Below are 15,000 nucleotides of genomic sequence, written 5' to 3'. Positions count from 1 at the left end.
AACTTTAAAAATAGGGTCTTATCAGATTTGCAAAGGATCTCTTCTTGCAACTTGTAGAAGTTAACGTTGTGGAAATACAGAAAGTGGAAGCATGGAATATCTGTCTAAACTTACTGTAATCAAAACAGAATTTTATAACCCAATTTATTTAGCCAATGGCCCATATTTACAGTATTCGCTACAGGATGCCAATTTTCCCACTGGCAGACTGAGGCCCTGCTGTAAAAGAAATCAATCAATCAATAAATTAATATAAAAAATTCTCACAATTCATACATTCCATATTTATCAATCAATTAGTGAATAAGAAATACCACAAATAAGTACCCAAAATGAAAGACATTGATCGCATATTTTGCAACTCTGCGCTAGAGACTACACCAGGAATATATGAGAAGAAACTTGAAGGAAGTATTTCGACGTGAAAGGAGGCAGCTTGTTGTGGTAGTAAAAGTAGAGGAAACTGGATAAATTGAACCGAATTTGTTAATAAGAAATACTGGTCATCTATGATCGCATATTCCAGTAGTAAGGATCGAAACCAAGAGCAGAGAAGTGCAAAGCAACATTTGCTATATTCAGGTCCTATACTTGATTTTTTTAGGATCCGAATTATTGAAGAAAGTTAAGGAAAAAGAGAAAATGAAAGTCGAGAAATTGCTCTATTTATTATTTATATTGAATAAAGTAAATTTAGTTACAATAAAAGAAAGAAAGAAAAACTTCAACTGTTTTTAGTTATAAAAGAAAAAAAAAAAATTAGAGTCTACAGCACCCGGTATTCCCAGGCGGTCACCCATCCAAGTACTAACCGGGCCCGACGTTGCTTAACTTCGGTGATCGGACGAGAACCGGTGCTTTCAACGTGGTATGGCCGTAGACACAAGTGTGTGTAAATTTAAGACTTATATTCGCTTCTCTCTTCACCGTTTCCGATGTACAGACGTATACGTTTATGTGCCGTGTAAAATTAGTAATTAAAGTGTACTTATTAAAACTTATATAGATAAACTGCCTTCATACATTATTCAAATTTGTAATTCAGGCATTTTCGGACTCGGACATTAGTTGCTTAACCGGAGGTTTACACCTTCAAATGGACTTAAATAACAATGCATTTAAACGAAGATTCAGTTCATTTTTGTTGTTTTTGGGCATTATTATTATTATTATTATTTATCTTGTATCAACTGACTAATTCAATAGGTAAATAATCGACATCAGCCTATGAGCTACCTTTAAAGACGGACTCGAATCTGATTTGAAACGGATATCGTCTTGCAGCTCGGAAACGTTAAAGTTGTGGAAACACAGAAAGTGCAAGGAAGTGGAAGCAGGGAACATCCATCCAAACTTACTGTAATCAAAACAGAGATTTATACACCAATTTATTTTGTCAATGGCCCATATTCGAAGTATTCGCTAAGGGATGCCAAGTTTCACACTGATAGACTGGTGCCCTGCTAAAAACAGGTAAATAAATTAAAATAATTAAAAATAATACATTCCAAATATATCTATCAATTATTGAATAAGAAATACCACAGACAAGTATCCAAAATGAAAGACATCGATTGCATACGTTGCAATTATTCGCTATAGGCTGAATCCGGAATATCAGAAGAAATTTGGAGGATCTGGACGGCATACGAGGCGGCCCATTTCGATCCTGGAGGTAGAGGAAACTGAAAAATTTGCACCAGATTTGTGAACAAGAAATATTGGCCATATATGATCGCATATCCTCACAGTGAGGATGGAACCAAAAAAAAATTTAAAAAATGCCTACAGCACCCGGTATTCCCAGGCGGTCACCCATCCAAGTACTAACCGGGCCCGACGTTGCTTAACTTCGGTGATCGGACGAGAACCGGTGTTTTCAACGTGGTATGGCCGTAGACATTTGTATGTACAAATTTAAGACTAATATAGGTTGTCTCTTCGTCGTTACAAAGATATATTACACACACACGCACACACACACACACACACACACACACACACATATATATATATATATATATACATATAGATATATATATATATATATATATATATATATATATATATATATATATATATATATATATATATAGATATATATATATATATATATATTAGAGACAGGGGAGAGCTCTGCTTACGACAATACATCCCTTCAGTTTCAATCTGTAAAGAAGCAAGAGCTTATTTGATCGCCGATGTCACTGACATGTAGGTTGCCATATTTGTGCAGTCATTTGAATAGTAATACAATGGCGAGTTCCGTGTCAAATTTCATCAAGGTTGTCGTTTTCTTTCGTCAGTCAGCTTCATTAACGACAAATGATGTTATACTCGGAATTATTTCTGAGAAAATAAATCGTATTTCTCTCGATTTCATGCAGGTATATCTCGATGAAAGGTCGGTCAAGTTTGCATGGCAGGCTAGTAAGCACAGGGGCTCGCATCGTTGCTCACAATTGAACTGACAGTCATACATTTTATACTATATGTACGACTGATAGTTTCATTGTAAGCAATGATACGAGCCCCCTGTGGCTAGTAAGCAGCCTATGCCGATACCGCATGGTGTCGGCGATTTCCAACGTTTTGATAAGCAAAACAAATATGTCCATACACCCCAATACTAATGTCCAAATATCAAAAATCGCTATTTTGGGACTATTATGAATTCATTCAAGGACATTCTAAATTACATCATCGCCACACGTCAAGATTGTTATTACATCAGCACATTCAAAATTGGACTTCATTCAGAAAACCACTGGCATTCATTTGGAACACTACCCTTTTGGACTTGTCATATAACTTTTCATGGACTATTTGTGATTTCATTTATAATGCTGAAAAGTATTTAAATTTTCACTTTGTATTCTTTATAAAAATAAATTAAGTCGGTTGGTTTAGATTGGCTAAGATAGCATTAAGGTGTTTTTGTTTATATGAGCCAATATCACATTATTCTTTTCTTGGTTTAGATGGGCTAAGTTCACATTATGGTACATTGGTTTAGATGGGCTAAGTTCACATTAAGGTGTTTGGCTAAGTTTCCATTAAGATATTTGGTTTAGATTGGCTAAGTTTGCATTAAAGTGTATTGGCTTATATTGGCAAATTTCACATAGGAATTTGATTTAGATGGCCTAAGTTCACATTATGGTGTTCTGGCAAAAGACTGCTTGGTTTTATTAGGCAATGAGGGTAGTCTTGCTCAAGGGTACAATAGGGCAACCAGCTTGATAGAAATCTATCATGTTAACCATTGGACTGATGTACATTTTATCAGTGTAATTTAGAGTCTGTTTAAACCATTCCGAATCCCCCCATCTCTCTCATATATATATATATATATATATATATATATATGAAAGAAATAATATTTTCAATCTTTCTGCACTGTACTGATTTTCTGGTTGAATACTAAAAGTAAGTTTAAATATATATAAGGAGTTTGCAAATTTTATAAATGTCAGCTTGCCTAGCAAGTAGTAGGTCAATATGATACAATGTAGAATTTAAGAAAATGTCATTATATGTATTGAAACGTTTGTTTCCTTTGTATCTGTTGATATCTAAAATCCATATCCCAATAATTAAAATTATCCAAGACTATATTTAAATAATACACGTATGTATGTATGTATGTACACACACAAACGTATATATATATATATATATATATATATATATATATATATATATATATATATATATATATATATATATATATATATATATATATCACAAAAGACACACACATATCTTAAAACACCCTCAGCCACCCAGGATATATATATGATCCGTTTTTACGAGATAAACTTATTAATTCAGTATGGTATAATTATCGAGTAAGATCAGTAGAGTTTTTGCCCTTGTTTGCAATCGTTATAGGATAACGCGTTAAAAATAAAATTACACAGAAGTACAATTAATGTTAATAGCTGATAAAGTTATGCGAACTTTGTTGCATACTCTCTCTCTCTCTCTCTCTCTCTCGTGTGTCAGTATGATAAAGCAAGAAGAAAAAGGAAGAACAGTAAAGAACATATATAAAAAGGTTTATTGAAACAGCGTCTCATCATGGTGTGGGCACCACGATGCATAGGGATAAATAAAAAAGCGAGTATTCCATTACTTTTCACTTCATTTGATATGCATCCATATGACACAGAATGCTCTCGGTGAGTACAGGGAATCAGATAAACGTCACTGTGCGGGACTAGGTATAAAACATTTATTGTAGTTTTAATTGTAAATTTTTCGTGCATTTAAGTAGAAATTGAATGATTTCAGTTCTAGTGAGAACAACATTTCGACTGTAAAACATAATTTGTTGTCTTGATGCGTTTTCAAGACTCTTGGGCTGATTAGTCACACATCTCTTCAACGTTTCCGATGTACAAATGTTTGTGTGCAGTATAATATTAGTAACTAAAGTGTATACTGATTCAAAGTTCTAATCCAAAAGAAGCAAAACTGGCCTCAGATACTCATATTTGTCACTCATCCATTTTCTGACCCAGATAAGGGGAGAATTCCATGTTGAAATTGACTTAAAATGCAGATTCAGGACATTATTGTTGTTGTTATTATTATTATTATTATTCCTCTTTCTGTCCTATCATTTGGTTAAAATAAGCGACACCGGCCTATAAGCTAACTTTAAAAATAGGGTCTTATCAGATTTGCAAAGGATCTCTTCTTGCAACTTGTAGAAGTTAACGTTGTGGAAATACAGAAAGTGGAAGCATAGAATATCTATCTAAACTTACTGTAATCAAAACAGAATTTTATAACCCAATTTATTTAGCCAATGGCCCATATTTACAGTATTCGCTACAGGATGCCAATTTTCCCACTGGCAGACTGAGGCCCTGCTGTAAAAGAAATCAATCAATCAATAAATTAATATAAAAAATTCTCACAATTCATACATTCCATATTTATCAATCAATTAGTGAATAAGAAATACCACAAATAAGTACCCAAAATGAAAGACATTGATCGCATATTTTGCAACTCTGCGCTAGAGACTACACCAGGAATATATGAGAAGAAACTTGAAGGAAGTATTTCGACGTGAAAGGAGGCAGCTTGTTGTGGTAGTAAAAGTAGAGGAAACTGGATAAATTGAACCGAATTTGTTAATAAGAAATACTGGTCATCTATGATCGCATATTCCAGTAGTAAGGATCGAAACCAAGAGCAGAGAAGTGCAAAGCAACATTTGCTATATTCAGGTCCTATACTTGATTTTTTTAGGATCCGAATTATTGAAGAAAGTTAAGGAAAAAGAGAAAATGAAAGTCGAGAAATTGCTCTATTTATTATTTATATTGAATAAAGTAAATTTAGTTACAATAAAAGAAAGAAAGAAAAACTTCAACTGTTTTTAGTTATAAAAGAAAAAAAAAAAATTAGAGTCTACAGCACCCGGTATTCCCAGGCGGTCACCCATCCAAGTACTAACCGGGCCCGACGTTGCTTAACTTCGGTGATCGGACGAGAACCGGTGCTTTCAACGTGGTATGGCCGTAGACACAAGTGTGTGTAAATTTAAGACTTATATTCGCTTCTCTCTTCACCGTTTCCGATGTACAGACGTTTACGTTTATGTGCCGTGTAAAATTAGTAATTAAAGTGTACTTATTAAAACTTATATAGATAAACTGCCTTCATACATTATTCAAATTTGTAATTCAGGCATTTTCGGACTCGGACATTAGTTGCTTAACCGGAGGTTTACACCTTCAAATGGACTTAAATAACAATGCATTTAAACGAAGATTCAGTTCATTTTTGTTGTTTTTGGGCATTATTATTATTATTATTATTATTATTATTTATCTTGTATCAACTGACTAATTCAATAGGTAAATAATCGACATCAGCCTATGAGCTACCTTTAAAGACGGACTCGAATCTGATTTGAAACGGATATCGTCTTGCAGCTCGGAAACGTTAAAGTTGTGGAAACACAGAAAGTGCAAGGAAGTGGAAGCAGGGAACATCCATCCAAACTTACTGTAATCAAAACAGAGATTTATACACCAATTTATTTTGTCAATGGCCCATATTCGAAGTATTCGCTAAGGGATGCCAAGTTTCACACTGATAGACTGGTGCCCTGCTAAAAACAGGTAAATAAATTAAAATAATTAAAAATAATACATTCCAAATATATCTATCAATTATTGAATAAGAAATACCACAGACAAGTATCCAAAATGAAAGACATCGATTGCATACGTTGCAATTATTCGCTATAGGCTGAATCCGGAATATCAGAAGAAATTTGGAGGATCTGGACGGCATACGAGGCGGCCCATTTCGATCCTGGAGGTAGAGGAAACTGAAAAATTTGCACCAGATTTGTGAACAAGAAATATTGGCCATATATGATCGCATATCCTCACAGTGAGGATGGAACCAAAAAAAAATTTAAAAAATGCCTACAGCACCCGGTATTCCCAGGCGGTCACCCATCCAAGTACTAACCGGGCCCGACGTTGCTTAACTTCGGTGATCGGACGAGAACCGGTGTTTTCAACGTGGTATGGCCGTAGACATTTGTATGTACAAATTTAAGACTAATATAGGTTGTCTCTTCGTCGTTACAAAGATATATTACACACACACACAGACACACACACACACACACACACACACATATATATATATATATATATATATATATATATATATATATATATATATATATATATATATATATATATATATATATATATATATATATATATATATATATTAGAGACAGGGGAGAGCTCTGCTTACGACAATACATCCCTTCAGTTTCAATCTGTAAAGAAGCAAGAGCTTATTTGATCGCCGATGTCACTGACATGTAGGTTGCCATATTTGTGCAGTCATTTGAATAGTAATACAATGGCGAGTTCCGTGTCAAATTTCATCAAGGTTGTCGTTTTCTTTCGTCAGTCAGCTTCATTAACGACAAATGATGTTATACTCGGAATTATTTCTGAGAAAATAAATCGTATTTCTCTCGATTTCATGCAGGTATATCTCGATGAAAGGTCGGTCAAGTTTGCATGGCAGGCTAGTAAGCACAGGGGCTCGCATCGTTGCTCACAATTGAACTGACAGTCATACATTTTATACTATATGTACGACTGATAGTTTCATTGTAAGCAATGATACGAGCCCCCTGTGGCTAGTAAGCAGCCTATGCCGATACCGCATGGTGTCGGCGATTTCCAACGTTTTGATAAGCAAAACAAATATGTCCATACACCCCAATACTAATGTCCAAATATCAAAAATCGCTATTTTGGGACTATTATGAATTCATTCAAGGACATTCTAAATTACATCATCGCCACACGTCAAGATTGTTATTACATCAGCACATTCAAAATTGGACTTCATTCAGAAAACCACTGGCATTCATTTGGAACACTACCCTTTTGGACTTGTCATATAACTTTTCATGGACTATTTGTGATTTCATTTATAATGCTGAAAAGTATTTAAATTTTCACTTTGTATTCTTTATAAAAATAAATTAAGTCGGTTGGTTTAGATTGGCTAAGATAGCATTAAGGTGTTTTTGTTTATATGAGCCAATATCACATTATTCTTTTCTTGGTTTAGATGGGCTAAGTTCACATTATGGTACATTGGTTTAGATGGGCTAAGTTCACATTAAGGTGTTTGGCTAAGTTTCCATTAAGATATTTGGTTTAGATTGGCTAAGTTTGCATTAAAGTGTATTGGCTTATATTGGCAAATTTCACATAGGAATTTGATTTAGATGGCCTAAGTTCACATTATGGTGTTCTGGCAAAAGACTGCTTGGTTTTATTAGGCAATGAGGGTAGTCTTGCTCAAGGGTACAATAGGGCAACCAGCTTGATAGAAATCTATCATGTTAACCATTGGACTGATGTACATTTTATCAGTGTAATTTAGAGTCTGTTTAAACCATTCCGAATCCCCCCATCTCTCTCTCTCTCATATATATATATATATATATATATATATATATATATATATATATATATATATATATATATATATATATGAAAGAAATAATATTTTCAATCTTTCTGCACTGTACTGATTTTCTGGTTGAATACTAAAAGTAAGTTTAAATATATATAAGGAGTTTGCAAATTTTATAAAAGTCAGCTTGCCTAGCAAGTAGTAGGTCAATATGATACAATGTAGAATTTAAGAAAATGTCATTATATGTATTGAAACGTTTGTTTCCTTTGTATCTGTTGATATCTAAAATCCATATCCCAATAATTAAAATTATCCAAGACTATATGTAAATAATACACGTATGTATGTATGTATGTACACACACAAACGTATATATATATATATATATATATATATATATATATATATATATATATATATATATATATATATATATATATATATATATATATATCACAAAAGACACACACATATCTTAAAACACCCTCAGCCACCCAGGATATATATATGATCCGTTTTTACGAGATAAACTTATTAATTCAGTATGGTATAATTATCGAGTAAGATCAGTAGAGTTTTTGCCCTTGTTTGCAATCGTTATAGGATAACGCGTTAAAAATAAAATTACACAGAAGTACAATTAATGTTAATAGCTGATAAAGTTATGCGAACTTTGTTGCATACTCTCTCTCTCTCTCTCTCTCTCTCGTGTGTCAGTATGATAAAGCAAGAAGAAAAAGGAAGAACAGTAAAGAACATATATAAAAAGGTTTATTGAAACAGCGTCTCATCATGGTGTGGGCACCACGATGCATAGGGATAAATAAAAAAGCGAGTATTCCATTACTTTTCACTTCATTTGATATGCATCCATATGACACAGAATGCTCTCGGTGAGTACAGGGAATCAGATAAACGTCACTGTGCGGGACTAGGTATAAAACATTTATTGTAGTTTTAATTGTAAATTTTTCGTGCATTTAAGTAGAAATTGAATGATTTCAGTTCTAGTGAGAACAACATTTCGACTGTAAAACATAATTTGTTGTCTTGATGCGTTTTCAAGACTCTTGGGCTGATTAGTCACACATCTCTTCAACGTTTCCGATGTACAAATGTTTGTGTGCAGTATAATATTAGTAACTAAAGTGTATACTGATTCAAAGTTCTAATCCAAAAGAAGCAAAACTGGCCTCAGATACTCATATTTGTCACTCATCCATTTTCTGACCCAGATAAGGGGAGAATTCCATGTTGAAATTGACTTAAAATGCAGATTCAGGACATTATTGTTGTTGTTATTATTATTATTATTATTCCTCTTTCTGTCCTATCATTTGGTTAAAATAAGCGACACCGGCCTATAAGCTAACTTTAAAAATAGGGTCTTATCAGATTTGCAAAGGATCTCTTCTTGCAACTTGTAGAAGTTAACGTTGTGGAAATACAGAAAGTGGAAGCATGGAATATCTATCTAAACTTACTGTAATCAAAACAGAATTTTATAACCCAATTTATTTAGCCAATGGCCCATATTTACAGTATTCGCTACAGGATGCCAATTTTCCCACTGGCAGACTGAGGCCCTGCTGTAAAAGAAATCAATCAATCAATAAATTAATATAAAAAATTCTCACAATTCATACATTCCATATTTATCAATCAATTAGTGAATAAGAAATACCACAAATAAGTACCCAAAATGAAAGACATTGATCGCATATTTTGCAACTCTGCGCTAGAGACTACACCAGGAATATATGAGAAGAAACTTGAAGGAAGTATTTCGACGTGAAAGGAGGCAGCTTGTTGTGGTAGTAAAAGTAGAGGAAACTGGATAAATTGAACCGAATTTGTTAATAAGAAATACTGGTCATCTATGATCGCATATTCCAGTAGTAAGGATCGAAACCAAGAGCAGAGAAGTGCAAAGCAACATTTGCTATATTCAGGTCCTATACTTGATTTTTTTAGGATCCGAATTATTGAAGAAAGTTAAGGAAAAAAAGAAAATGAAAGTCGAGAAATTGCTCTATTTATTATTTATATTGAATAAAGTAAATTTAGTTACAATAAAAGAAAGAAAGAAAAACTTCAACTGTTTTTAGTTATAAAAGAAAAAAAAAAAATTAGAGTCTACAGCACCCGGTATTCCCAGGCGGTCACCCATCCAAGTTCTAACCGGGCCCGACGTTGCTTAACTTCGGTGATCGGACGAGAACCGGTGCTTTCAACGTGGTATGGCCGTAGACACAAGTGTGTGTAAATTTAAGACTTATATTCGCTTCTCTCTTCACCGTTTCCGATGTACAGACGTTTACGTTTATGTGCCGTGTAAAATTAGTAATTAAAGTGTACTTATTAAAACTTATATAGATAAACTGCCTTCATACATTATTCAAATTTGTAATTCAGGCATTTTCGGACTCGGACATTAGTTGCTTAACCGGAGGTTTACACCTTCAAATGGACTTAAATAACAATGCATTTAAACGAAGATTCAGTTCATTTTTGTTGTTTTTGGGCATTATTATTATTATTATTATTATTATTTATCTTGTATCAACTGACTAATTCAATAGGTAAATAATCGACATCAGCCTATGAGCTACCTTTAAAGACGGACTCGAATCTGATTTGAAACGGATATCGTCTTGCAGCTCGGAAACGTTAAAGTTGTGGAAACACAGAAAGTGCAAGGAAGTGGAAGCAGGGAACATCCATCCAAACTTACTGTAATCAAAACAGAGATTTATACACCAATTTATTTTGTCAATGGCCCATATTCGAAGTATTCGCTAAGGGATGCCAAGTTTCACACTGATAGACTGGTGCCCTGCTAAAAACAGGTAAATAAATTAAAATAATTAAAAATAATACATTCCAAATATATCTATCAATTATTGAATAAGAAATACCACAGACAAGTATCCAAAATGAAAGACATCGATTGCATACGTTGCAATTATTCGCTATAGGCTGAATCCGGAATATCAGAAGAAATTTGGAGGATCTGGACGGCATACGAGGCGGCCCATTTCGATCCTGGAGGTAGAGGAAACTGAAAAATTTGCACCAGATTTGTGAACAAGAAATATTGGCCATATATGATCGCATATCCTCACAGTGAGGATGGAACCAAAAAAAAATTTGAAAAATGCCTACAGCACCCGGTATTCCCAGGCGGTCACCCATCCAAGTACTAACCGGGCCCGACGTTGCTTAACTTCGGTGATCGGACGAGAACCGGTGTTTTCAACGTGGTATGGCCGTAGACATTTGTATGTACAAATTTAAGACTAATATAGGTTGTCTCTTCGTCGTTACAAAGATATATTACACACACACACAGACACACACACACACACACACACACACACATATATATATATATATATATATATATATATATATATATATATATATATATATATATTAGAGACAGGGGAGAGCTCTGCTTACGACAATACATCCCTTCAGTTTCAATCTGTAAAGAAGCAAGAGCTTATTTGATCGCCGATGTCACTGACATGTAGGTTGCCATATTTGTGCAGTCATTTGAATAGTAATACAATGGCGAGTTCCGTGTCAAATTTCATCAAGGTTGTCGTTTTCTTTCGTCAGTCAGCTTCATTAACGACAAATGATGTTATACTCGGAATTATTTCTGAGAAAATAAATCGTATTTCTCTCGATTTCATGCAGGTATATCTCGATGAAAGGTCGGTCAAGTTTGCATGGCAGGCTAGTAAGCACAGGGGCTCGCATCGTTGCTCACAATTGAACTGACAGTCATACATTTTATACTATATGTACGACTGATAGTTTCATTGTAAGCAATGATACGAGCCCCCTGTGGCTAGTAAGCAGCCTATGCCGATACCGCATGGTGTCGGCGATTTCCAACGTTTTGATAAGCAAAACAAATATGTCCATACACCCCAATACTAATGTCCAAATATCAAAAATCGCTATTTTGGGACTATTATGAATTCATTCAAGGACATTCTAAATTACATCATCGCCACACGTCAAGATTGTTATTACATCAGCACATTCAAAATTGGACTTCATTCAGAAAACCACTGGCATTCATTTGGAACACTACCCTTTTGGACTTGTCATATAACTTTTCATGGACTATTTGTGATTTCATTTATAATGCTGAAAAGTATTTAAATTTTCACTTTGTATTCTTTATAAAAATAAATTAAGTCGGTTGGTTTAGATTGGCTAAGATAGCATTAAGGTGTTTTTGTTTATATGAGCCAATATCACATTATTCTTTTCTTGGTTTAGATGGGCTAAGTTCACATTATGGTACATTGGTTTAGATGGGCTAAGTTCACATTAAGGTGTTTGGCTAAGTTTCCATTAAGATATTTGGTTTAGATTGGCTAAGTTTGCATTAAAGTGTATTGGCTTATATTGGCAAATTTCACATAGGAATTTGATTTAGATGGCCTAAGTTCACATTATGGTGTTCTGGCAAAAGACTGCTTGGTTTTATTAGGCAATGAGGGTAGTCTTGCTCAAGGGTACAATAGGGCAACCAGCTTGATAGAAATCTATCATGTTAACCATTGGACTGATGTACATTTTATCAGTGTAATTTAGAGTCTGTTTAAACCATTCCGAATCCCCCCATCTCTCTCTCTCTCTCTCTCTCATATATATATATATATATATATATATATATATATATATATATATGAAAGAAATAATATTTTCAATCTTTCTGCACTGTACTGATTTTCTGGTTGAATACTAAAAGTAAGTTTAAATATATATAAGGAGTTTGCAAATTTTATAAAAGTCAGCTTGCCTAGCAAGTAGTAGGTCAATATGATACAATGTAGAATTTAAGAAAATGTCATTATATGTATTGAAACGTTTGTTTCCTTTGTATCTGTTGATATCTAAAATCCATATCCCAATAATTAAAATTATCCAAGACTATATGTAAATAATACACGTATGTATGTATGTATGTACACACACAAACGTATATATATATATATATATATATATATATATATATATATATATATATATATATATATATATATATCACAAAAGACACACACATATCTTAAAACACCCTCAGCCACCCAGGATATATATATGATCCGTTTTTACGAGATAAACTTATTAATTCAGTATGGTATAATTATCGAGTAAGATCAGTAGAGTTTTTGCCCTTGTTTGCAATCGTTATAGGATAACGCGTTAAAAATAAAATTACACAGAAGTACAATTAATGTTAATAGCTGATAAAGTTATGCGAACTTTGTTGCATACTCTCTCTCTCTCTCTCTCTCTCTCGTGTGTCAGTATGATAAAGCAAGAAGAAAAAGGAAGAACAGTAAAGAACATATATAAAAAGGTTTATTGAAACAGCGTCTCATCATGGTGTGGGCACCACGATGCATATGGATAAATAAAAAAGCGAGTATTCCATTACTTTTCACTTCATTTGATATGCATCCATATGACACAGAATGCTCTCGGTGAGTACAGGGAATCAGATAAACGTCACTGTGCGGGACTAGGTATAAAACATTTATTGTAGTTTTAATTGTAAATTTTTCGGGCATTTAAGTAGAAATTAAATGATTTCAGTTCTAGTGAGAACAACATTTCGACTGTAAAACATAATTTGTTGTCTTGATGCGTTTTCAAGACTCTTGGGCTGATTAGTCACACATCTCTTCAACGTTTCCGATGTACAAATGTTTGTGTGCAGTATAATATTAGTAACTAAAGTGTATACTGATTCAAAGTTCTAATCCAAAAGAAGCAAAACTGGCCTCAGATACTCATATTTGTCACTCATCCATTTTCTGACCCAGATAAGGGGAGAATTCCATGTTGAAATTGACTTAAAATGCAGATTCAGGACATTATTGTTGTTGTTATTATTATTATTATTATTCCTCTTTCTGTCCTATCATTTGGTTAAAATAAGCGACACCGGCCTATAAGCTAACTTTAAAAATAGGGTCTTATCAGATTTGCAAAGGATCTCTTCTTGCAACTTGTAGAAGTTAACGTTGTGGAAATACAGAAAGTGGAAGCATGGAATATCTATCTAAACTTACTGTAATCAAAACAGAATTTTATAACCCAATTTATTTAGCCAATGGCCCATATTTACAGTATTCGCTACAGGATGCCAATTTTCCCACTGGCAGACTGAGGCCCTGCTGTAAAAGAAATCAATCAATCAATAAATTAATATAAAAAATTCTCACAATTCATACATTCCATATTTTATCAATCAATTAGTGAATAAGAAATACCACAAATAAGTACCCAAAATGAAAGACATTGATCGCATATTTTGCAACTCTGCGCTAGAGACTACACCAGGAATATATGAGAAGAAACTTGAAGGAAGTATTTCGACGTGAAAGGAGGCAGCTTGTTGTGGTAGTAAAAGTAGAGGAAACTGGATAAATTGAACCGAATTTGTTAATAAGAAATACTGGTCATCTATGATCGCATATTCCAGTAGTAAGGATCGAAACCAAGAGCAGAGAAGTGCAAAGCAACATTTGCTATATTCAGGTCCTATACTTGATTTTTTTAGGATCCGAATTATTGAAGAAAGTTAAGGAAAAAGAGAAAATGAAAGTCGAGAAATTGCTCTATTTATTATTTATATTGAATAAAGTAAATTTAGTTACAATAAAAGAAAGAAAGAAAAACTTCAACTGTTTTTAGTTATAAAAGAAAAAAAAAAAATTAGAGTCTACAGCACCCGGTATTCCCAGGCGGTCACCCATCCAAGTACTAACCGGGCCCGACGTTGCTTAACTTCGGTGATCGGACGAGAACCGGTGCTTTCAACGTGGTATGGCCGTAGACACAAGTGTGTGTAAATTTAAGACTTATATTCGCTTCTCTCTTCACCGTTTCCGATGTACAGACGTTTACGTTTATGTGCCGTGTAAAATTAGTAATTAAAGTGTACTTATTAAAACTTATATAGATAAACTGCCTTCATAC

At 33.7% G+C, this 15,000-nt stretch overlaps 7 non-coding genes across 7 annotated transcripts; all 7 read right to left on the bottom strand.

Annotated features, from left to right (window-relative positions):
- Positions 1 to 763: 763 nt before the first annotated feature.
- LOC149770675 (5S ribosomal RNA) lies at positions 764 to 882 on the bottom strand. Its single transcript, XR_016418642.1, has one exon. It is a non-coding gene; the product is annotated as a 5S ribosomal RNA (ribosomal RNA).
- Positions 883 to 1,782: 900 nt separating this feature from the next.
- LOC149770674 (5S ribosomal RNA) lies at positions 1,783 to 1,901 on the bottom strand. Its single transcript, XR_016418768.1, has one exon. It is a non-coding gene; the product is annotated as a 5S ribosomal RNA (ribosomal RNA).
- Positions 1,902 to 5,424: 3,523 nt separating this feature from the next.
- Positions 5,425 to 5,543, bottom strand: LOC149770673 (5S ribosomal RNA). The gene has a single exon (XR_016418641.1). It is a non-coding gene; the product is annotated as a 5S ribosomal RNA (ribosomal RNA).
- A 909-nt stretch (positions 5,544 to 6,452) lies between these two features.
- On the bottom strand, positions 6,453 to 6,571 carry LOC149770672 (5S ribosomal RNA). The gene has a single exon (XR_016418767.1). It is a non-coding gene; the product is annotated as a 5S ribosomal RNA (ribosomal RNA).
- A 3,551-nt stretch (positions 6,572 to 10,122) lies between these two features.
- LOC149770671 (5S ribosomal RNA) lies at positions 10,123 to 10,241 on the bottom strand. Its single transcript, XR_016418881.1, has one exon. It is a non-coding gene; the product is annotated as a 5S ribosomal RNA (ribosomal RNA).
- A 906-nt stretch (positions 10,242 to 11,147) lies between these two features.
- Positions 11,148 to 11,266, bottom strand: LOC149770670 (5S ribosomal RNA). The gene has a single exon (XR_016418766.1). It is a non-coding gene; the product is annotated as a 5S ribosomal RNA (ribosomal RNA).
- A 3,474-nt stretch (positions 11,267 to 14,740) lies between these two features.
- LOC149770669 (5S ribosomal RNA) lies at positions 14,741 to 14,859 on the bottom strand. Its single transcript, XR_016418640.1, has one exon. It is a non-coding gene; the product is annotated as a 5S ribosomal RNA (ribosomal RNA).
- Positions 14,860 to 15,000: the final 141 nt, after the last annotated feature.

Source organism: Sinohyriopsis cumingii, unplaced genomic scaffold, assembly GCF_028554795.1.
Source record: "Sinohyriopsis cumingii isolate HCF-2022 unplaced genomic scaffold, ASM2855479v2 utg002479l, whole genome shotgun sequence".
In the NCBI taxonomy this organism is placed as follows: domain Eukaryota; kingdom Metazoa; phylum Mollusca; class Bivalvia; order Unionida; family Unionidae; genus Sinohyriopsis; species Sinohyriopsis cumingii.
The sequence above is the reverse complement of the archived record's forward strand: the minus strand, read 5'-3'. Positions and strand labels throughout refer to the sequence as shown.